Source organism: Cydia amplana, chromosome 19, assembly GCF_948474715.1.
Source record: "Cydia amplana chromosome 19, ilCydAmpl1.1, whole genome shotgun sequence".
NCBI classification, from domain to species: domain Eukaryota; kingdom Metazoa; phylum Arthropoda; class Insecta; order Lepidoptera; family Tortricidae; genus Cydia; species Cydia amplana.
Window position 1 is genome coordinate 4,413,127 of NC_086087.1, and position 22,399 is coordinate 4,435,525.

The 22,399-nt window shown below is 38.7% G+C and overlaps 1 protein-coding gene and 1 long non-coding RNA gene across 2 annotated transcripts in view; one reads left to right on the forward strand and one right to left on the reverse strand.

Annotated features, from left to right (window-relative positions):
* The window catches only part of LOC134657274 (unconventional myosin-XVIIIa), a 300,971-nt gene that overhangs the window by 7,651 nt on the left and 270,921 nt on the right, over positions 1-22,399 (forward strand). The window lies entirely within an intron of this gene.
* Positions 8,536-22,399, reverse strand: part of LOC134657301 (uncharacterized) — an 82,683-nt gene continuing 68,819 nt past the window's right edge. Inside the window, exon 2 of the long non-coding RNA XR_010097593.1 lies at positions 8,536-8,604. This is a non-coding gene — a long non-coding RNA (uncharacterized LOC134657301). The remainder of the gene's footprint in view (positions 8,605-22,399) is intronic.

Genomic DNA, 22,399 nt, shown 5'->3' on the forward strand with positions numbered 1-22,399 from the left:
AATTTAAGTACTATATAATATTATTTGTAGTCTTTTGGAATATCATATTTTATTTGAACTAATAATATTGTATAATAATAAATCATAAAAGCTCTATTTAGGGACAAGAAAGAACTTTCAACGGCAACACTAAAAATAAACTGTCAAATAGTCAAGTCGCCACAAAGCGGCACCGCGTTTGTTGCCTTTGCTTTGTTTCTGTTTATACAAACTTATTAATTTCATATTATAGCTTCATTTGAACTATAGTACAAGTACGTGAATAAAATACCTAGACGTGTCTTGCTTGGTGCAGTTGCGTAGGTATGCTAAAAGGAAAGTTGGAAGACCGATGTGGCGCTTTAAAGACTGTGCTAAGCGTGACATGTGCCCAAAATGTGGGAGGTCGTGCCGCTCACGCATCGGCCTCCACAATCACCAAACCCGTTGTCTAAACAGCAATGCATAAATCGTCTGCAATAGACGAAAAGACCTGTGATGATGACGTGAATTGCCGATGTAGTAACGGAACACTACTAATGGTAAAACCTACATATTAATCTGACAGTGTCTACTGTTTGCCAATAAATGATAAAATTGATAAAAAATTAACACTTCAGGTAAGTTTGTTTTGAATACAAAGGTTAATTAAATAATTTATCACCACACCAACTGGTAAAGGCCCCCTTGATTGTTCAAATACTAATGAGAAAATTGCATTTTTCCCACATGTGGGGCAAAGTAATCAGATCTAAATTTTGAGTTTCCTTATGTTAGCTGGTAGAATTTACTTTTAAATGATGATTTTGAATTATAAATTCTTTATAATGTTCATGTGGATTTGATTTTTTTGGTATTTTATAGTTGGTATTTTCCCTGCGTTGGCATGGTGATAAATTCTGTGTTTCATTAGGTGGCAATGTTTGTTTAACCCTCGTGCCTTGAATTCTCACAACGCTCAAGATTCCACTTCTCGAACCACTCGCTACGCTCATAGTTCAAATCTTCTGCTTGGAATCAACATTAGCATGAGCGGTTAAACAACTGCTTTACCCCCTTGCCCACTAATAACTATTGTCAAGTTTTATTTTAACCCCCCATGCTAATATTGATACCCGAGCAAGCAAAAGATTCCAAAGTATTTAGAGTTAGAGCAAGAAAGAAGAAAGGTACGTCATAATTTCAAAGATGTTTGACATTTAAAATAACACATGTACTGCGCAGGCGATCAATATCGCTGCATACTTTTCTTGGTCTAAATCTATATGTCGAAGGCAGATCGTAAAATCGGCCATATCGAGATATTCCTAGGCATACCATGAAACGCCGCCATTTCATGATCTGACTAGCGACTACCAGCCATATCGTTCAAATATCAACGTTTGACGATTTGCCTAGCGACGTTTAGGCATATCAAATAAGTAGGGTGTGATATTCCTAGGCATATCATGAAACGCCGGCATTTCATGATCTGCCTAGCGCGACCATCAGCCATATCGTGCAAACTCAAGGGGTGATATTCCTAGGCAGATCATGAAACGCCGGCATTTCATGATCTGCCTAGCGACGACCAGCCATATCGTGCAAACCTCAAGGGGTGATATTCCTAGGCAGATCATGAAACGCCGGCATTTCATGATCTGCCTAGCGACCACCAGCCATATCGTGCAAACCTCAAGGGGTGATATTCCTAGGCAGATCATGAAAAGCCGGCATTTCATGATCTGCCTAGCGCAACCATCAGCCATATCGTGCAGACCTCAATGGGTGATATTCCTAGGCAGATCATGAAACGCCGGCATTTCATGATCTGCCTAGCGACGACCAGCCATATCGTACAAACCTGAAGGGGTGACATTTCTAGGCAGATCATGAAACGCCGGCATTTCATGATCTGCCTAGCGACGACCAGCCATATCGTGCAAACCTCAAGGGGTGGTATTCCTAGGCAGATCATGAAACGCCGGCATTTCGTGATCTGCCTAGCGCGACCACCAGCCATATCGTGCAAACCTCAATGAGTGATATTCCTAGGCAGATCATGAAACGCCGGCATTTCATGATCTGCCTAGCGACGACCAGCCATATCGTGCAAACCTCAAGGGGTGATATTCCTAGGCAGATCATGAACCGCCGGCATTTTATGATCTGCCTAGCGACGACCAGCCACATCGTGCAAACCTCAAGGGGTGATATTCCTAGGCAGATCATGAAACGCCGGCATTTCATGATCTGCCTAGCGCGACCACCAGCCATATCGTGCAAACCTCAATGGGTGATATTCCTAGGCAGATCATGAAACGCCGGCATTTCATGATCTGCCTAGCGCGAACATCAGCCATATCGTGCAAACCTCAATGGGTGATATTCCTAGGCAGATCATGAAACGCCGGCATTTCATGATCTGCCTAGCGCGACTATCAGCCATATCGTGCAAACCTCAATGGGTGATATTCCTAGGCAGATCATGAAACGCCGGCATTTCATGATCTGCCTAGCGACCACCAGCCATATCGAGCAAACCTCAAGGCTCAAAAGGAACGTAAACTTGTATTAAAAGGTACGATCTGACAACACTGGACTCGGACGCAGCGCCATATAGAATGCAGCGCCACCAGTGGCAAAAAATGCAATTATTTTACGATGCGATCGGTATGAATGAAGCTAGGAATTCGACGAATACATTGCTCCCATCGATCTGCCGAATCTTTTATAAGACAGATCGTGATATGCCTGAGTTAATTTTAGTCAGATCATGAAATGGCGGCGTTTCATGATATGCCTAGAAATATCTCATCAATTATTTTACGATGCGCCCGGTATGAAGCTAGGAATATCAACGAATACATTGGTCTGACCGATCTGCCGCCTCTTTTATAAGGCAGATCGTGATACGCCTGGGTTAATCTTAGTCAGATCATGAAATGGCGGCGTTTCATGATATGCCTAGGAATATCTCGATATGCCCGATTTTACGATCTGCCGCCGACATATACAATGGTTAGTGTTTGCAAACAGACTCCAATGTGAAGGCAATGTGTATTAAACTTTATTGTGATATTATTACATTTTATATATAAAAAATATGTTTCTGATTTCAGGACCCAGCCTCTAGCCACTAGAAGTTACAATGTATGCAACAAGAGAGTGAAGATGAAATAGTCAATGCATCTCTGTACAGTCGCCATCAGATATATCGGAACGGCCAAGGTGTTCACAATATCTGAACACGCACTCTAACGCCCTGACAATAGAGGCGTGTTCAGATATTTGTGAGCGCCTTGGCCGCTCCGATATATCTGATGGCGACTGTACCACAAGTAAAATATTTTGAGTGGAAGATGGTTGAGATTGATTCCTGTTTCAACGGACAGACACATGCTATGAAGATTCTCTTAAAAATAATAAAATACAATTAATAAATTCAATGTTTAACATGATAGTGACTTTATTTTGTCTACCCACTAACAACCAATTTGTTCAATGCTGGCGGGCAATGGCGGTAAACTTAAATATTTGATGTGGTATGAAGCTAAATGTTTTGAACATAATGGCAAGCCACTAAAAAGTTTTAATCCTAGATTAGCCATTAAACTGTGGCTACCAGTCTGATTTGTTAATTGTTATATAAGTACAGTCAGCGTCATATAGTAGGTAGCATCCAAAGTATTCAAATAGTTCGGTACACCATATTATTTGTATGGCGTACTGAACTATTTGAATACTTTGGATGCGACCTACTATACGACGCTGACTGTACTTAATTTAAATATATATAAATTGTATATTATTTCTACGGCCTCCTAGCTAGTCAGTAGTGACAGTGACCCTGCTCTGCTATGTGCTATGAAGTAGGAGGTCCTGGGTTCAAATCCTCATAGGACATTTATTTGTTTTTTAATTGTGTGTGTATATATTAATGGTCTATATCTATTCCCATCTGTCCACACCTCTTGTATGGCGGCGGGGACAAATGGGACACCATATTAATACACTTTTAGGGGGATCCGAACCTAGGACTTCCAGCTTTGATATGATCATAAAATATAAGATATGTATGTATTTACATTTACACATTGTATTATTGCTCTCATACATATAGGGATATTTTTTTAAATGTCGGATGTCTCTTCTCTTTTGAGCATGAATAGAAGCAGGGGATAACTGACAGAACGGGATAGTCTTATGTATCTTTCAGTAGGAGTAGCAGCGAAAGCGCTATTATTGTTTGTCCTTGTCACAGTCTCACATCTTGTTTTATTCCCCACCGTAAATTGACCACCGTGATTGGTCGAATTCATTTGTTGCCCACCATAACAAATAAATTCGACCAATCATAGCGGCGCAATGCGACGCTATGATTGGTCGAATTTACATGTTTTGTCCCTCACGGAGGCACGCGTACACCACTTCTATAGGATGCTACCTTCTATGCTTTTGAGCAAGTTTTTGTCACCTGCCCTGCTATTCTAACTGCTCAAGAATTTACAATGTTTTGTTACCAAGTCCTAAAATATATGTATAGCTATATGAGGACAATTTTGTAATGCGTAAGGTTAAGTAAATTAATATACAAACAGCAACACTCCTAACTGTACATCGGTACAGTTAACACTTAACAGTGTGGCTGATGATACCATGTAGGTTTAATATATTTTAATTATTATCACGTTTCTAAGAACAATAGTACATTATTGTCGAGGTTCGGAAGTAGCTACTTGCAAGCTGAGGATTCGTTTTAAACGGACGACCTTGGGAGTCCGTTTAATTGAATCCGAAGCCAGCAAGTAGCCTTCCAGCCGAGTCATATATAGTGCTTTTCTCAAAAATGGTGCAAGAGATATTTTACAGAAGCAACGTTCTAATTTTCACAGAGAAAAGTAAAACCATTAAAAAGATTTGCTTGCCGCCTTTAAAAAAAATAGAAGTGTATTTTTCTGCTGAAAATACGCCAACGTATTTGAGACACCTAAATAGTCGCGGTACCAACATTATATTAATAATAAGTGCTGATCATCTGTTTGGCTGTTTAATGGACCTATGCCTTCATTTGATATGGCCATTTAAAGTTTTAAAAAGTTTGGAACTCGTTTAATAATGGAATTTGTATGCAACATTGCAGTCCCGAAATCGAGACTGCAATGTTTTTAACTTTTTAATTTTTAGAATGACCATAAACTACACACTTCGCGACCTATTTTTTAACCGGCAACGTCGACTTTGCCGTCCATTTTTGAGAAAAATTATATTATTTATTACTTAATAATGTTGATATGTTGTCTGTGATATGATCATAAAGTATGAGGATTTACTACAGTGACATCTATTGATAGTCTTTCTCAAACAATCGAGCTATTTAGTGTGTTACAACGGCAAGAAACTAACTGTCTAGTAATGCGATAGATGGCGCTTAGAATAGTTCATACCATTATTTATTTATTTTTTTCTGCGTCGTTTTACTATGTGTAAATGGATGTTTTAAAAGGTTTTTGTTGTAATATGCTAAATAAATTAGAACTATACATGTTAATTTAAAAATTGGCAAGATTTGAAATAACACAAATATATATTTAGGCCCAATGGTGCTCTGAGTGACATCTCTTGAATTTTTGTGGAACTAAGCGAGGCTTGTATGGGCCGATTACTCTATACTATACTTACTTTATGGTATCACCTAGCTTCAGTCTGGAATGGGTATACAGTGAGGAAAGATAAGTCGGGCCCTGGAGGGAAACTATCTTAAATCCTTAAGCTCATTTTACTTAAAGGAGACATTCCTTTATTTTTAAAAAGTAACAAAACTGCATTCAAAGATTTTCTAAAACTCGCTTGCCTCGCCCGGGACTCGAACCAACTAAAATTAAATAAAACCGGCCAAGTGCGAGTCGGACTCGCGCACGGAGGGTTCCGCACCATCAACAAAAAATAGAGCAAAACAAGCAAAAAACGGTCACCCATTCAAGTACTGACCCCGCCCGACGTTGCTTAACTTCGGTCAAAAATCACGTTTGTTGTATGGGAGCCCCACTTAAATCTTTATTTTATTCTGTTTTTAGTATTTGTTGTTATAGCGGCAACAGAAATACATCATCTGTGAAAATTTCAACTGTCTAGCTGGTTTATGCGTCGTTGGACTAAAAGTAAATATGGCGATGTATAAAAATGTCTACTTGCATAAGTTCGTGCGTATATAATTTCGACGAAGTATAAAAATGTGCATCTGTATATTAGACCAAATACAAATATGTTGCGGCACTAGACTAAAAGTAAATATGGCGATGTATAAAAATGTCTACTTGCATAAGTTCGTGCGTATATAATTTCGACGAAGTATAAAAATGTGCATCTGTATATTAGACCAAATATAAATATGTTGCGACACTAAAAGTAAATATGGCATATATAAATATTAATAAATATATTTTCAAATGTTCTCAGTTTTTTTTTATAATTTATAGATAAAAGTTTGTCTGTTTAGAATTCAGCTTGTTTGTTGATCGCTTATCTATTAGCTTGTTCATATTGATTGAATATTATTCGTTTTAATTTAAGAACTAGATGTTACGAGGGGATGAATTTGTTCCGTATATGTATTATTATAATCCTGGACCTATGTAAAGAAAGTAGTCATTTTAATATTCCGACTTGATAAGACTTAGACATTTGTATACTTTGAAAGTAGTCATTTTTATATTCCGACTTGATAAGACTTAGACATTTGTATACTTTGAAAGTAGTCATTTTTATATTCCGACTTGATAAGACTTAAACATTTTGAAGTATTGGCTTTCTAATACTCGGACCAATTTTTATTTTATATCTAGACATTTTTATACATCGCCATATTTACTTTTAGTCCAACGACGCATAAACCGTCTAGCTATCACGGTTCGTGAGATACAGCCTGGTGACAGACAGACGGACGGACGGACAGCGGAGTCTTAGTAATAGGGTCCCGTTTTTACCCTTTGGGTACGGAACCCTAAAAAATCGATCCAACAATCTTCCAAAATCACCTTTGTATGAAAACCCAACTCACCCCACCGGACTACGGGGTGAGGTGGGTTTTCCTGTTTATCGTCAAAGTTATGAAATGGAACTACCCAAAATAAAATAAAAACTAAAATACAAACGTCCGGAACACTTATTATATACACCATTCAGTTTGCATATGTAAAAATAAAATGTTATCGAGGTTTGAATGTCAGTTTTGACCCTACTCACCCCATTTTACGGTACCTGCGTCCCTTAGATTGGCCTAGGCTGGCCTTTGTGAACTCGGTATCGCCTGTATACTCGTAAATATGCGATTTTGTGTGTAAATATGAAAATTTCAGATAGTACGAAGTGCGATTGTGTCGTCTTTGCTTTATACAGTTTGTACTCGTAAACATTTGGTCTCATTTTGGTTGGGTTGACTTGACGCAGTGCTCCTTATATGACAATGCACGTTGCACTGTTCTACGACAGCCAATGATAGAGTTAGATCAAATAACACTTGCGTATGCTATCAAAATCGTTGCAGACTTTTCTTAATCTAACTCTAGCACTTTATGTCCGTGGCATAGATTAAAAAGCGGCCAAGTGCGAGTCGGACTCGCCCATGAAGGGTTCCGTATTTAGGCGATTTATGACGTATAAAAAAAAAACTACTTACTAGATCTCGTTCAAACCAATTTTCGGTGGAAGTTTACATGGTAATGTACATCATATATTTTTTTTAGTTTTATCATTCTGTTATTTTAGAAGTTACGGGGGGGGGGGGGGGACACATTTTACCACTTTGGAAGTGTCTCTCGCGCAAACTATTCAGTTTAGAAAAAAATGATATTAGAAACCTCAATATCATTTTTGAAGACCTATCCATAGATACCCCACACGTATGGGTTTGATGAAAAAAAAAATTTTGAGTTTCAGTTCGAAGTATGGGGAACCCCAAAAATTTATTGTTAGGGTTCCGTAGCCAATTGGCAAAAAACGGAACCCTTATAGATTCGTCATGTCTGTCTGTCTGTCTGTCTGTCCGTCTGTCTGTCCGTCCGTATGTCACAGCCACTTGTCTCCGAAACTATAAGAACTATACTGTTGAAACTTGGTAAGTAGATGTATTCTGTGAACCGCATTAAGATTTTCACACAAAAATAGAAAAAAAACAATACATTTTTGGGGTTCCCCATACTTCGAACTGAAACTCAAAATTTTTTTTTTCATCAAACCCATACGTGTGGGGTATCTATGGATAGGTCTTCAAAAATGATATTGAGGTTTCTAATATCATTTTTTTCTAAACTGAATAGTTTGCGCGAGAGACACTTCCAAAGTGGTAAAATGTGTGTCCCCCCCCCTGTAACTTCTAAAATAAGAGAATGATAATACTAAAAAAAATATATGATGTACATTACCATGTAAACTTCCACCGAAAATTGGTTTGAACGAGATCTAGTAAGTAGTTTTTTTTTATACGTCATAAATCGCCTAAATACGGAACCCTTCATGGGCGAGTCCGACTCGCACTTGGCCGCTTTTTTTTTTCTATTTTTGTGTGAAAATCTTAATGCGGTTCATAGAATACATCTACTTACCAAGTTTCAACAGTATAGTTCTTATAGTTTCGGAGAAAAGTGGCTGTGACATACGGACGGACAGACAGACGGACAGACAGACATGACGAATCTATAAGGGTTCCGTTTTTTGCCATTTGGCTACGGAACCCTAAAAACGAGGAGAACTAGGTCGATGTAGGAAATTGTCCCCTAATAGTGAAGTGTAGTAATGTAGTATTATTTTTTAACTGCATACCGACTCAACGTTTCTCTCTAGAAACGACCATCCGGTCAACAGTTATAGTTATGCGGTTAAACCTGGTTTTCCACTCCAAATTGCCTGTATATTCTAGTTAAATGCGTTCCTGTCAAACGCGTATTATTAGATAATGTTGTGTAAGCGTTCATTAATGAATTCGAGAAGGTCACTTTATCCTTTTTCACGGCCGGTACGGATTAATTAATTATGGTGCTACAATAGCACCCTAATTTAACGTAGACATGGCGTGCGAGTGTAGTGACGACTTTTTTGGTTCTAATTCTGTGGACATTGTTTCTGTATTTCGGTATTTTCTAAAAAAGTAGATTTGAAGTTGCTTAGTTTAAGTGTCCTACTCACATTTTTATATGCATGCTTGTTTTAGTCTTGTTCATTATAAATCTTTATCACGTCGTGATATAGCATAAGTACTCAGTGACGTTCCCGCTTTCGATCCCTCCCGATAGCGACTTGATAAGTCGGACTTGTACTATGACAATCAAACAAGTCATCTGTTACGCACCACGCCTGTCTGATTATAGGACCAGCAAATGCGTAGCAGATTGTCCGTCACGCCAACGCCTGCAGCGCCATCATGATGTCGTGTCGTTGTCCGATTTAAGGATACCAAGAAGAATAGACGAAAATGTTTATTACGCCCAGATGTAGCAGATTCAGTAACGTTCCCGCTTTGGCCCCTCTCGATAGCGACATAAGCTGTTATGATAACCATCAGCAAATCATCTGTTTCGTACACTGTTTCGATTATCGGACGCAAATGCGTTGCAGAAGGCCTACCGCGAACCACGTTCGACGTATTGCCTCTCTGTCGCACTTGTAAATTCGTACGTAAGTGTGACAGGGAGGCATCACGTCGAACGTGGTTCGCGGTAGCCCCTCAGATTGCATGGTGACGTCAATGCTTGCAGCTTGGCGGTAATCCTATAGTGATATCGTTATCCGATTAGTCAATGGGGGGCAATAGTGTATTCTGGTCCAATCAAATGGACGAGGACCATGAGGATGGACATTTTTAACCAGTCTTATGTTGATGCTTTATACATAGAAAAAGAATTTCAAATAAACTAGACCTGGGTATAGCAGCCCCCTTGGTGAGTTAATCTCTGCATAAATTAACGGGGCTGTACCTGTATCGCCGTCTAGTAGTTAGGTACCCACAATACAACTTTATTTAGCTCAACTTGGCAATAAGCCGGTCGAAGTATTTAGCTGTCGTATATACAATCGGCACTCGGAAAACTTGATATGCCACTGCAATTGAAGAAACATTTATAAAAAACGAAAATTATGACATTTAAAAAGCTCTTTAGAAAGTAAAACGGTTGACTGGCGGATAACGTAAACCGCGGTAAAGCAATTAGTGTTGGCTGTCGAGTTAACATTAACATTTTATTTTACGGCCCGTTTACTACAGATAAGCGCATAAGGACTTTCTTTACCAGGAACTGTCTGTACGGGTTCAATTTCACAAAAAATTTAAACGCTTTGCAGAAAAAAAAGGTAACGACATCCGATGACATGGCTTATATCTTGTTTAAAGGTTACACTTTTGGATCTGGAATACTCGAATGCAATTGAGTCATGTCATGAATATTATGACGTCTCGTAATATCGCGGTCGTGTCCCGAGTGGCCATGAATAGTTACGACTCTGGAAGTGGTTATCCAGCACAATCAACACATGTGCTAACCCCATATGAGCTTGTGACAGAGTTTACGAATTAAATCTGAGGAATATCGCGCCGAGAAAGCGGAAGTACTGGTAAGCTGCCTGAAATTTTTTAAACTGCGAATTTCGCACAAGGAAATAGTTCGAAAACTTCTCATATTTTTGTATATGAATTTTCCATTTCCGCATAATGAAAGTTTCCCTTGTTTCCTGCGAAATTTCCTATAACTTTTCCATCTTTTTGGAAACTTTCCGCATTAACTTTCTAATTTTTAAGAAGGGCGTATGCCGTGAATCTGAAGGCATGAAGGCAAGCGGGGCTCCTTAAGATTCTTCGTATTTCGAGGGCGAAAAGTGCATGCATCGTATGCAGGTTAATTGTTTGTAAAACACGAAAAAAGAAAACTAGGTGAATCGATCGTTTAACTATGATTAGTTACCTGCTGTTAGTTCACTGTTGCACCGTTTTTATAACAGACATGCGCTTGCATAATCTGTAGTCACGAACAATGAGTTTAGTGTTCTTTGTCGTTACTTACTCAGTGGGTAATGGTCTGAAAAACTTGAAAACATAGTATGTACCTACGTACTAGCTGATATGTTAATGATTTTATTTTACGGACTATTATTCATTTTAGGTGTGCAAGATGCATATTAGCCACATATTTCCAAGTTTAAATTTGATTTTCTAATACATTTAGTGCATTTATGCAATAGATTCAATTACTGCTGTGCGTCATGTGCGTGCCAAGAGTTAGTTAAGAGCTTTCTAGTTTGCTATTTGTTTTTCACTCCTAATAAACTTTCAAAATAATAAGAATACAAAAAAAATCATAAAAAAGTCGAACCTGGGGCAATGGGGTTGGCAACTGACAAAGGTTGGCAACTGCATAGATGGCGCCATCATAGCTTGCCCCTTTTTCTATGAGATTTGGCTTAAAAGGCTGGCATCCGGGGCATTCAAAAAACAAAAATTTGACACAATTCTAGGGATTGACAGGGCAAGCTACGAGTATGATGGCGCCATCTGCTAAATATTTCGACCTGCCAACCCCTTTAGCAATGCGTAAAAAGAAACATCAAATTGTGTAAACATATCTTCCATAGTGTCAAATCCAAAGCGGAAAATGAGGTCTTGTATGAGGAAGCGTTCGTCGTTTTTTCTTCCAAAAGTCAATTTAAACCAGGCCGTATCTCCAAAACGGTTTTAGACTTTGTTCTTAAACCAGATACCATATTTGAGCAACAGTACACTTGGTAAACAAATGTTTGTTTTCGACATGAATTACTTTCGTTTGTATCTATTGTTTATATGTGGGTTGCTTCACAATAATCTTTGTGTACACATACGTCAACGAGGTTGTCTGTTACAGGTTAGAATTTAGTCAAATGCTGGTTTAAATTACAGTTGAATATAAATTAAAAGTTACTGGTATTAGCATAAACTTTCATATAGTCTGTACAAATTATACAAAACACAAAAACCAGCCAAGTGCGAGCCGGACTCGCGCACGAAGGGTTCCGTACCATTACGCAAAAAACGGCAATAAATCACGTTTGTTGTATGGGCGCCCAATTAAATATTTATTTTATTTTGTTTTTAGTGTTTGTTGTTATAGCGGCAACAGAAATACATCATCTGTGAAAATTTCAATTGTCTAGCTATCACCGTTCATGACATACAGCCTGGTGACAGACATATGTGTTTATAAAACGGGCCCTCAGGGTTTTAGGATGCAAACAAGGATTATGGAATGCCTGCTGGATACTGTGGACACCGCAGCTTACGGATGCTCGAACGTAACTCCTGCGATGGTACAAACGGATTGCCAATCCTTATGACCTTATTATGAGTACCTACAAGTATTCACCGAGTTCACATGTCACATTAACAAACTTGAAATTACAAGCTAGCTTCATGAATGTACCATCTTTGACGCAGTTAATTGACCGCTCGAAACCCTTATTGCAACCACATAAGGCCTGTAAAGTGTCAGTGTGTGGCGGTATGTAGTTTGTACTCGAACAACACAGTTGCAAGGAAATTGCACTGTTCCGTCATTCATGCTTCATGCCAGTCACAATTGCTGGATGATACGGCCGTCTGGCCCACTGACACTGTTTCTTGTGCGAAATACTGGCAGGACATTCAATACACTCATCCTTTGGGCTTTTCTCATTTTCTTCATGTTAAATTTTCTTCTTCTTACCTTATACCTGTTGTAAATACGTTTTACAGTAATTGACGTCTTTCGGCTGTAGTACAGTCAGCAGCAGAAGTTGCTAAGCGGGCGAGGTGTTCAAAATTACCTTGACACGCTCTTATTCTCTTAACAATAAAGTCGCGTCTAGATCATTTTGAACACCTCGCCCGCTTAGCAATTTCTGCTGCTGACTGTATATGATAATGTGCTTGCCTTTATATTAATGATTACATTTTATGAAGAATGGACGCAAGCAGACGTTCCATGTTCCATCTGAGCTCTTCGAGCTAAACCCGCGGAGCCACACGCCTGGCTTTAATGAATCACGCAGTGCCTGGTGCATGCTCAACCGCCTGAGAACAGGAATTGGTAACTTTGCCTACATTCGGAAAAATGGGGATGGAGCGACCATGAATGCTGCGAATGCGGATGCCCAAAGCAAACTGTTCGGCATATCGTTTTGGAGTGCCCACTAACAAAGTACGATGGCCAAATGGAAGATTTTAAAACCATAACGGGAGCAGCCATCATCTAGTTGGAAAAATGTAGATTGTAGAGTAGAGTAGGTGTATGTTATGTATACAAACGCAGGTGTTAAAAGCGACAAAAGAGTTAGTAGTAAATTCGTGCAGACAAAACTTAGCTTTCTGGCTACTGTTGCTGTACCGGCCCTGCCTTCGGCTCTCTGTCTTCCTTTTCGCGGGCCGCAGTTTAGAAACCCTGCCTTAAATTAGCACGTGAGTCAAGTTACACACGTTTGCCACAAAAGAGAATAACTGTAGCAAACAAGACTTTCAATTTCCGTTACCATTTACGAACTTCCGACCGACAAAGAAAGTAGAACAGCACGTGTAACAACTTGTACTTACTCGTAGTTAAGATCCATTGAAATCGGAATAATTTTGAAAATCGCAATCAACTAAACTTACTTATTCTACAGATAAATGTCTTAGTACTTACTACTTATTGATGGGAGCGCACTCGCCTCTTAAGGCTCCGTCACACAGGCGCGTTTTGCAGGCGGGGCGTAAGCGGGGCGCGTCGCTTTTATATATAAAACGCTCACGCCCCGCCCGGAAAACGCGCTTGTGTGACGGAACCTTTAAAGGTCGGCAACGCACTTAGAACTATGGGTTGACATGACACTGACAGGTAGGCCTTTAGATCATTGTTTATTAACAGTGCGGCAACAACTACTTAACAGTACATTAATAACTATTGTTGTTATGACTACAATTATCACATGCACTGGATTAACACAAGACAGCTAACACAGTTAATATGGTTAGCCTACTTCACACAGGAAAGAAGTAATCAGCTAAATACTCTTCCATGGATCCACGATGAAGTTGCGTTTCAAGTAATTAGAGCAACTGGATGACCTAATTAGGGCTGGTGCTGTTTTTCGCATTATGCCGGGACCTGAGCTAAACTCTGAATAATTGATGTTAGGCAAACTTTTGAGAACAGAGCCAATTAACCGCAGTAGATATCACCAGTTTTACGTATCCCAAAGAATATTTTATATGTATAATAAAAACCTTGTGGTTGCCAGCCCTAACCTTCACAGTCTTAATTGATGGTATGTGTGTTGAAATGGTGTGTGTTCTACGTTGTGCGTCATATGCTTTTACTGTGCGGTCAGCGGCAAATACGTATTCCGTGTACTGCAAACAATGGCCCTACTGCGAACACCGAAAATCGAAATATCGTTATCGATCTTGCCCATTTAGGTGTGGTAGAGAGGAATATAACGAAATTTCAATTTTCAATGTTCGCTCTAGGCCCTACGGTCTTTAAGTTCCTGTACTTGCCACAAAATCATCATGGATTGAAATATCTAAAATTGTCCTTTTGGCTAAATTCTGGTGTTTGAATGAGGTCAATCTCGTTTCCATAAATTTGTCTTTTCTCTTAAAGTCTAAATAGGCGCCTTCGTCTATGTAATTTCGTATCTGAATAGTCATAAATGTCATCATCATCATTATTACCACTATTAGACACAGTGAGGTTAAAATTAATACCAGAAAATCAATTACTAGCAATTACAGCTTAATTAAACAAATCACTCAAACCCATAACACCTACAGATCCGAGAAACGAAATAAAAGAAAGGCGCGCTCACCCACATTGAGGGCCCACCGCGAAACACTAAAGTCGAAATTTAGTTTTCTACCTCTCTATCTCTCTTGCCTATTCGAGCGACAGAGAGCCAGATAGCGATATTTATATTTTCGTGTTTTGCAGTAGGCCTTCTGATTCACGCGCAGTAATTCGCCGTGAGTTTTACGATCGTATTCCGAATGCGTAGTTACGAGACATTGACCTTCTGGGCTCTGAATAGCTATCCTGCGTTGTGTAATTGTAAATGTAACTGTACTGTACACATGGACACGTGGAACTGGCTTGGGTGCCTAGAAGTCGAGGTATGAAATAATTGTACCTATTCCAGGCTGTGATGTCATCCTCATTCTTAGGGCTTTGTTAATTGTAATTTGTAATCAACAACAGAGGGTCTACCGCCAATATAAGAATATCGATAACGTTATCTCGCTCTCTGTCGCTCGAATATGGAAGAGCGACAGGGAGTCAGAATACGATTTTAAATTTTTTGATGTTTCCGGTAGGCTCTCAGTTTTGCGATGTCCGGCAGTCTTTTCTGTCGGCTTACTTTTGTGCCCCTAAACTCCAAAACTATTTCATAATTTTACATCTTCTGTCCAAGTTGTTGAATATGTAGTGAGAAATATATGCATTTGTGGATGTTGGTATAGAAAACCGTGTAAATGCAGTCCCTATGTGTTTAAGCGTAATCGTTAATCTTAATCCTCATTACATCCCATGCTGCGTACTCTATAATGTTAACCACAGATTATATACTAGATCTTCTTAACTCCGGCTGACTCTTCAGTCTCTGAAGATCTAGCTATTTGTATAGCAAGTGGAAGCTAGTCTTCACTAGCTTCCACTTGCTATACAAATAGCTTTTAATTGCAGGAACAACCAACGCCTTACGCCATTCGTCCACGGAATCTAAAGCTCATACCCTCGGGTGGGCGCTATTATTATACCATTCATCGTCAAAAGATGGATTGCACAAAACGGCTTCCTGCAAACCTAATTAATCAGTCACAACACTACAACAAAGTCCTATGTGCCACTAATTTGTCATGGTAGTTTTTGCATTAAAAACGTAACATGAGGAACGAATTTACTCCGAAAGTGGGACCTTTGGTGCCAATCAATTCAATTGTCGCTTTGGAGTACAACGACCGTGCCGAAAAGTACGTGATGGTCGTGATGCGCCGTGTCCGGAGTCCGGACGGATGCGATAGACGAGCCCTTAGAAGAAGAACAACGTATATGCCTACAGGCTCTAGTCACACGAAGCTTTACGCTTGTAGATGTAATGTCTAACGGGGTTGCAGTGCAGTATCCGTAATGCATCATACGGAACAGACTTTGGCAGTAAAAACGCTGAAACTTATGAAACTCCTGAGCTTGTTCACGAAAATAGTCTGATTATGACAAAATATCTATAAATAATTCACAAATGTTTAGTCAAAACAGTTACATATTTAAATGTGAAATCGTAAGAATGAACTATAATTAGAATATATCCTGTATCTCATTATTCTCATTAGAAACTCTAACTAAAGACCTTATTTTTAAAGCTATATTTATTCCGAAAAGCAATTATCAATTTATCAATATCCTCAATCAAAATATGAATATACTAGGTACTCGTTCTCTAAGATTTATGTTTAAAACAACACAATATGGCATTACTTTGGTGATGAATATCCGATTCTAATCAAGTAATCGAATCATACATGCTGTAGTAGCAGCAGTGTTAGTTGTTTCTTGTTATTAAATTTGGATTTTCATAAATGATTGCTTTTTTCGATTTGTAGAGCTCTAAGCAAAAAATATTATGTCAATTGATATTGTTAGGATCTTAGGATACAAAGCGTTTCTAAATATTCGGGCACCAATTATGCATATTTGAAATTTAAACAAAGCGTAATGTGACCTTTTGTTTGAATTAAATATCAAGTGTAAAAACGAGAATCAAATGGGTTGGCACGTTCGTTATCCCCTCGTTCAACACAATAGAACATTAACTGGAGCTGACAGATTGCTTGGTACGAATTAGCTATTTCTGTACTTGCTAACTCTTTTTACAATAGAAGGAAGTCAGTAATTATCAATCTGAATATCATTTCATGGTTATTATGGACAATAAGCCACTATAACATTAAAAGCGAGCCACGTTTTAGGTTTTGAATACTTTAACTGATTTAGATCTTGATGAAAGATTTGAATTTAGTAGACATAAAAGCCCTTATTATTCCTGTCCAAGTTTTATATTAAATCTGCAATAACATTATGCTTTAAGTAATTCTTTGCAACGACAATGTGTCTAATTTTCAACAAATTAGATAACTCCATCAACAGCTACAACTAATAGACCTATCTTTTTATAGTTCAAAGCATTCTCAGCTATTAAAACTAGTCGAAAGAAGTCTGAATAGAGTATTGATAACAGAGGCGTTTATTGTCTTCGCAGTTCTCAGACTATTACCAGCTAATATAGGGCTTCGGTAATCCGTACCAGCACAATGGTCCAATTACTCGGATACAATCCTCACCCGCAATCTACGGCACCCTATTTCATTGATCCGATGATTCCGAAGAAACTAAACTATTTGAGGGTTAGGGAAGAAACTAATCTCTTCCTGGATTGAGTAAAGTTATTGTTATAAATGAACTATGAAATGAACTAAACTTTCGCTTTTACCTTAAACTAAATATGTCGCTTGCATGAAATTCTATTACTATTGTTATGAGTCATAAATTCCTAAGTATGTATTTTTAATAAGCATTATTTAGTGATAAAGCAGTAAAATATAATCTTTGTCTTACTGATCTTCAAACGTTCCGTTCTTCCTTTATTACTGTACTTATTTCAAGTGTCGTTATTATTTTTATTGTGCTCGTTATTTACTTAAAATACAAGATACATAATCATAACTGCAATATGTTTCACAGCTTCCTTGCACTTGCACGTTGATTTGATACTCATCTCAATAGTTATAATGTTGTAACTTGTTTTAATAGCTGTATCGATCGATTGGAACTATATACAAACATTTGTATTGGCAATGAAGTATAAATTACTCCCGCCAAATTTAAATTACTTCACGTACGAAGTGGTATTTATTACATCAATATATGTTTACAATATTTACATAGGTAGTTAATCAATTTTCGACGAACCCTAGTGTTGTCTGGGGCTAGTCCATTAGCTTCAGCATATCAAATTGATACTTTGAGAAGGCTGGCAGCTTTTCGGTGAACGATTCCCAGGCATGCGGCAGCAACTCAAGGAAGCTGGCCCGAGGATATATTACAAACTTCCTATGTTACGTTCCACTGCCTCTCGGCGACAATCACTTGTGCTTCGAGATCTGGCAGCGATTGGCGTTGTAAAAAATACTATTACTCGTACAGCTCTTAAGCCCGAGGCATCGGACTGGTTTTGGGTTGGCCCCGTACGGTGTGTTTATTCATTGAGTCATGAGTCATAATTTATTTGTATCGGTGTTGATACGTACATGACGGTATGTGTAGTATTTAGGAATTATTATCACAAAAGAATGCTTATTGATATGTATAAGAAAGCTCATTTAGTGGATACAATCTTAAGAATCCTGAAAATCTTTGACATGATCTCTTCAATTTCGCAGCTCAGGTGATTTGTGTCCAACAGTTTCTCATATCGATTGATAGAGTGAGGAGATGTTTTTATCCCTCTGTAATCTTTATCCTTATAATACCTACATACCCTGTTGAAGCTTCCATTTCGACAAAGTGTCCGACAACGGTCTTAGAAACTAGTATTTTGAAATAAATAATTATGACGATAATTGATAATGGGAAAGGAACAAAAACTTTATCATTCTAAAAAGCTTTGACGAATGTATTACTACTAGTTGACATTTCAATTAGAAACATCATTTCATTACAATCGAGAATAAAAATTGCAAATATTTACAATGTTCGCGTGTTTTCCATCTACGGCTGCTCTCATTACGAATAAAGATGAAAAAGCCTCGAGGCTGGTTGCGTAATCAGGTGATTGAACTCCAGACGTTGCGTACTCATAGTACTGCGTGCGAATCGAATTGTTACTCTTAATAGGGTTGAGTGTGAAGATTGTTGTGAACTTTTTGCGAACATTTTTATTTAAATTGTAATCGTTTTGGAATTTTCTGTTTGCTTTTAATGTCATTGTTGATAATTAGATTCAAAATCTTCAAGAACATTATTACTATCAACTAAAGCGTCTTTACTCTCAAGCTCGAAAATAACGGTGCTGTGATGTTTTCCATAATTACCATAAACAAATTCTAGTCAACTTTTGTTTGTTTCTGACAGCCCTGCAGCACAGATTACACACGCATCGCTGATAACGGTTATTGCCAACATAACTTGGTGTAACAATATAACACTTAAACGACCGTGTACTAACAAAAAACTTTATGCGTTTCTTGTCTACAAATTTCACATGCTGACAATAAAGTTTACGATCTTAAGCCACAATTTTGTTGTCGAAATTGTTTTAAAAATTCTCTCTTTTATGTAGTAGTTGTATTTTCTTCAGAGTCCGTAAGTCCTTTGGTCAGAACTGTCTGCTATCTGGCTGCTCAGAGAAGGGGGAATTTGACCTTTACTTGTACAATCTGATCTCATTCTAAAGTAATGGCATGCAGAGATGAAAATAATCAAGTCCCATAACAATGACGGGCGGTATTTAGTTCTAGTTAGCTAAATATGCGTTACGTGGTGCATTCCTCTCCATTGTTACTCCCGGCGGTTGCGCGTGTGACGTGCCTTTATGTTTTGTCATGCTGCATGGCGTTTTTTTTTTTTTTTTTTTTAATACCACATAGGTGGCAAACAAGCATACGGGCCGCCTGATGGTAAGCAGTCACCGTAGCCTATGGACGCCTGCAACTCCAGAGGTGTTACATGCGCGTTGCCGACCTTTTTTTTAAAAACCTGTACACTCCTTTTTTGAAGAACCCCATATCGTAGACCCTCGGGAAAACCTCGGAAGGGAGCTCATTCCACAGCCGGAGCGTCCGCGGGAGGAAATTCCTCTTAAACCGCACAGTACGCGACCATTTAGGTTCTAGGGTTTGACACTGTCTTGCACTATCGTAAACAGTTGTGTGAAGTTCGCGCCCATTTTCTTCCATATACGTATACATATATGTTCTATAATTGTCATCGGGTTCGGGTTCATATAAGTACGTGCATGTTGCTTACAAGCTCAGTTTCTTTAGTTGACAATTTATTTATTAGAGAACTGGCAATATTCACAAATCAACAAGGGTTTGTTCATTTTGTTAGCGCTTCTCCAGTAGTAATCTTTCTGTATTTTCTTCTTTTAATTCGGTTTTCTTCTCTCCTCATCTCCTCTTTAACTAATCAGTTTAGTGCGATGCCTTTTAAACAGTAACATTTTTTATGCTCGTGAAGTTGACCACCCCATATCGTTTGCCCGCAAATGGCATATCTATATCGTTAGTTCATCGTTAGTTCACGTTTGTTCAGTAGGTAAAATCGTAAGGACCCGATTCCAACATCGATTTTTTTTAAAAACAAAATGGGGGTGGCTGTCTTCACGCTAGCCACCCCATACCACTTTTTGCAAGTTTTTTTGGTCTAGATAGCAAGATATTCGTTAGTTCATGATTGTTCAGGCATTGGAATCGTTTGGACCCGATTCCTTCATTTTTTTATTTTTTTTTAAAGTGGGGTGGCTGTCTTCACGCTAACCACCCCACCCCGAAATCAGTCAAACTAACTATGTGAAGTCATCGGGCGACGTTAGTTCACGTTTGTTCAGGCATTAAAATCGTTAGGATCTCATTAGATTTGCTATAAAAAAATAAAATCGAAAAATTCATATATATGGGCCAGCCGAGGCAAGTAATGTGTCCAAGTCGACGGCTGAAAAAAATAGTCAGAATCGGGTCCTTACGATGCCACTTGCAGGACGAAATCAGAAGACTATACTGATTCAATATCGATAGGTCATTTGCGGACGTTCGAAATAGATTCACCGGAAAAAAATAAAACTTGAAAATCTGAATTAATCAACTTATGCTCCTAAGTCGACGGCAGAAAAAAATAGTCAGAATCGGGTCCTTACGATGCCACTTGCAGAACGATGTCAGCAGACCATGCTTATTCGAGATAGATAGGTCATTTGCGGGCGTTCAAAACAGATTTACCGGAAAAAAATAAAACTTGAAAATATGAATTACTCAACTTATGCTCCCTAAGTCGACGGCTAAAAAAAATAGTCAGAATCGGGTCCTTACGATGCCACTTGCAGAACGATGTCAGCAGACCATGGTTATTCGAGATAGATAGGTCATTTGCGGGCGTTCAAAACAGTTTTGTCGGAAAAAAATAAAACTGGAAAAACTAAATAACTCAACTTATGCTCCTAAGGCGACGGCTGAAAAAAATAGTCCGAATCGGGTCCTTACGATGCCACTTGCAGGACGACGTCAGAAAACCATACTGATTCAAGATAAATAGGTCATTTGCGGGCGTTCGAAACAGATTTACCGGAAAAAAATAAAACTTGAAAATATGAATTACTCAACTTATGCTCCCTAAGTCGACGGCTAAAAAAAATAGTCCGAATCGGGTCCTTACGATGCCACTTGCAGGACGAAGTCAGAAGACTATACTGATTCAATATAGATAGGTCATTTGCGGGCGTTCGAAATAGATTCACCGGAAAAAAATAAAACTTGAAAATCTGAATTACTCAACTTATGCTCCTAAGTCGACGGCTGAAAAAAATAGTCAGAATCGGGTCCTTACGACGCCACTTGCAGAACGATGTCAGAAAACCATGCTTATTCGAGATAGATAGGTCATTTGCGGGCGATTAAAAGAGATTTTTCGGAAAAAAATAAAACTGGAAAATCTGAATAACTCAACTTATGCTCCTAAGGCGACGGCTAAAAAAAATAGTCCGAATAGGGTCCTTACGATGCCACTTGCAGGACTACGTCAGAAGACCATGCTTATTTGAGATAGATAGGTCATTTGCGGGCGATCAAAAGAGATGTTCCGGAAAAAAATAAAACTGGAAAATCGGAATAACTCAACTTATGCTCCTAAGTCGACGGCTGAAAAAAATAGTCAGAATCGGGTCCTAACGATGCCACTTGCAGAACGATACCAGCAGACCATGCTTATTCAAGACACATAGTTCATTTGCGGGCGTTCTAAACCGATTTACCGGAAAAAAGTAAAACTTGAAAATCGGAATAACTCAACTTTTGCTTCTAAGTCGACGGCTGAAAAAAATAGTCAGAATCGGGTCCTTACGATGCCACTTGCAGGACGACGTCAGCAGACCATACTGAGAGGTCATTTGCGGGCGTTCTAAACAGATTTACCGGAAAAAAATAAAATTTAAAAATCTGAATTACTCAACTTATGCTCCTAAGTCGACGGCTGAAAAAAATAGTCAGAATCGGGTCCTTACGATGCCACTTGCAGGACTACGTCAGAAGACCATGCTTATTCGAGATAGATAGGTCATTTGCGGGCGATCAAAAGAGATTTCCCGGAAAAAAATAAAACTGGAAAATCTGAATAACTCAACTTATGCTCCTAAGGCGACGGCT